A 3,551-nucleotide genomic window follows, 5' to 3' on the forward strand; every position below is an offset into this window, starting at 1 on the left:
AAATGCTGATATTCCATTGCTTGTTTCCAAACCAGCCCATCAGCACAGCAGTTGCCAACTCTTAGCAAAGCTTGAACCCAGCTGGAAACAGGCTCCATCAGCGACCTCCACAGCTGAGTGAGAAAGAGCCAGTTGTGGGCTTGGTTGGAAGTGCCCAGAGCTCTCCCTCTAGGACTTCTGCCTTTGTTTTGCATTCAAGAGATTTTCTGTGCAGTCAGTGACTGGTCTTTAATAAAATGGAATTCTCTCCTACTTCTCCCTCTCTGCCTGTAGGCACAGTAACTGAATTCTTTCAGAACATCAGGAAACTTTGAACATCTTTACTTTCTAATAATCTCCAGAACATCATCAGTATACCAAGTCCTTCGTGGATAATTGTCTTCCTCCTCTGGAAAGGAAAGGTTTTAATTTGGTGCACCCAGGGCACAGCACTGTCCTGGAGTCCCTCTCACTGAGGGCATGAACAACACACAGAGTGGATCTGGTCTCAGCAGCCCTCTCCATCCCTCCATTATTTCTCCCTCTGTTCTGTCAATTAAGTCCATTCCACTCCCTGTCTAAATGGCAAGTCCTCGGTTTCTGGAATGCTGTCAGACTGGTCAGGTGAGTGCCAGAGATCTACAATGCCACTTTCCTTTCCTCAGCCACTTTAATTTTTCACTGCGCATGCTTGCAGTAGTTGCAACTCCATTTCTGGCATGTTTTGAGGAATTATTTTTGGTTTTAAGCATTTGGCAAGCCCAAGGTAAAGATGACATTTTTATGTCATAAAGCTACACTGAGTGTTACATACAAAACATGTGTACTGGATACTCAGACACTTTTCAAGGGCAGCTTGTGCCAGCTAATTCAACTTTCTTGTGGACAGACACAACTGTTGGCTTTCAGTGCTGGACACTGCTATTTCAGCTTTTGTTCTGAAAGAAACAAACCAGTCAAACCTGTGTCAATTTAGTCAACTCAAACTTAGAAAGGAGAACAGCTTAACTCATTTTAACAAAATTCATAGAACTGAATGAAGTTGCTTTTCTTTGGGAAAAAATCAGCAGCTCACTCTTTGGAAGATACTTAGATGACAAAAATAATCTGCCAAACAGGAATTATTGAGGGAAGCTGACAAGCAGTGCTACAGCATCTCGCAAAAGCACATCCAGCAGGCACCTTCAGGCACCGATCCCACGCCTGCCACCTCCTGGGCTTGGAATACTCCAGCTCCAGAGACCTTCAAGCAAAACAGAAGTGTAATTAAGTGTCAGGGAAAGGGGAGTCAGGGATCTTTTCCTTCAGATAAAATGTTACTACTCACAGTGTTGGTTCTGCTGCAAAGTCTGCAACCAAAGGCAACAGAGAAAATTAATTGCTTCCCTTAGTCCTGACATCATCTCACAGACCTCCTGCATGTAATTATTGACGTGCTTCCAGTAAAGCCCTCCAGGAACTCGCAGCCTGGGGCTCTGACTCCTGGAACAAAGCAGGGATTGCACAGCTCTTTCAGAGGGTGACAGTGCTCCAGATCAACTCACACTGCCAGGTCACACCTCTGGCATCAGTCACTGCTGACCACACTCCTGGGGCACTGCTGCACTTGGCACAAGACATGGCCCTGGTGCTCATACTGCAAGCCTTTTTATTCTTTTTGAGACAGCTGAAGCAGAATTAGGGGCCCTGTACTTCAGGTTTTTGGAGACATCCATGATTGTGAAGCACTGTAACAGCATATTTATACTACCACTTGTCAAGAACTTCATTTGAGAAAATTAACTTCCTTGAGGTTTTTTCTAAACATCTGAATTTCACTGAGGTACGTGTGCAAGCAGAGATCACTTCCTTTCACTCTTCCAGGGAGCAGAAATCCCACTCAATCCCTGCTGCCCTCAGCTGCACCCTGCAGTGCCCATTCCAGAGAGCTGCTTATAAAAACCACTTACACGGAGTGCAGGAATCTCAGATGAGCAGGACGTGTCCCAAAGCAGCAGCTCAGACTGTTGGCTTTTGTGATTATTTGTGCTTGTTGTCTTCCCGACACAATCTGAATGGGTCAGTGAAGGAGTAGCTCATTATTACAAAGGCTGTAGGAGGTCAGGCTGGAATTTTTATGTCAATGCTTCCTTGATGGGAAACTGAATTCCAGTGAAAGAGTGACTTTGGAATTAAACTGTGTCTATCCTATGAAGATATTATTTATTTTTAAATGAAAAAGACCATATAACAGACAAGTTTGGGTTTGGTACCAAACACTCCATTCAGCTCTCAACACACACCCAGACAAGAAGAGTCTCCTTTAGGTCATTGACAACAACCTCATAACCCCAAGCCTCTCCCATGCAGGTATTTGAGCTGCAGTGACTCAGAAACTGAGTGTTTTGTTCAAGCAAAGGCTCTTACCCAAGAAGTTCATTCTCCAACAAAACCCTGCCACACCTGAAAAGCCAGAGGGGTTAACACCATTTGGAGCAGCACAGGCAGTGAAAGACTCCTCTTCTAAGAGTAGCTTAGAGCCTTCAGAAAGATTTTTCTGCACCAAAGCCTTATTATCCCAATTTTTTTTTTTTTTTTTTCTAACTCGGGGACATTTTGCTTTGGAAAAAAAAATTACAGCTGAAGAGCAGCAAAGTAAATGTAAGAGTTATAAAGGGTGTTCTTCCATCCACTGTCTTCCATCTTCTACCCACTGTCATCATCTTTCTAAAGTCACTTTCAACTTTGGCACATCTGAAGAAGTCTTCACTTGGTTTTCTCCCAAACTAGTATCACCAATAATTCTCTTCATATACTCAGAAAATATTTTCTAAAGCTCACCTTAAAAGGCTAAAATTGATTCTTCACATTAATGAGCTAATGAAAACATTACGGCCATTCTAAAATGATAATTGTGTCACGGCCTCATAAGGATTCCCTTGTGAAGAAATTGTATTCCAGAAAGCAAAAGCTTAGCTGATTTACATTTCAGAGGCAGGGTGACTCAACAAACATTCATACCTAGAGCTTCAATCTGTGCAGGGGAATAGAGGCATCCAGTTGAAGTAACAATGAAAACAACCAGCAGAATCCTAATTAAATGCCCACTCTTTCTGAACTTACTGGGAAGCTCTTCTTACACCCACCCAAGGGAGAATACTTGGCTATTGGCAGAGAAGAGGCATTTCCAACACTCCAGCAATTCACTCCTTAAACTTCTCATAGCCTGGATTTGAATCCTGCTAATTCCAGACCAGTGCTCTGCTTGGGAACAGCATTCCACAAAATGCATCTGAAGCTGGTAAAGCATTCAGCTGTGTCCCCAGCCCCATGAAATACATTATTTCGTACCCAAAGCAGTTGTGTTGTGAGCTGCCACAAGCACAGCTCTGCTCCACTGGCACAGGACACAGCTCCCAGCTCCAGAGGAGGGGCACTGGCAAAGGCTGGGCCAAGCCCTGCCTGGAAGCTGCCACTGACTCAGGGACACAACTCAGCCAAGCTGCTCCTCCTGCTCACAGAGCTCACCCACACCCTGCTCCCGCACAAACAGCTCCAGGAGGGCATCTCACAGACAACAAAGCACAGCAGAA

The sequence above is a fragment of the Corvus brachyrhynchos genome, unplaced genomic scaffold (assembly GCF_000691975.1).
Source record: "Corvus brachyrhynchos isolate BGI_N302 unplaced genomic scaffold, ASM69197v1 scaffold66, whole genome shotgun sequence".
Taxonomy (NCBI): Eukaryota; Metazoa; Chordata; class Aves; order Passeriformes; family Corvidae; genus Corvus; species Corvus brachyrhynchos.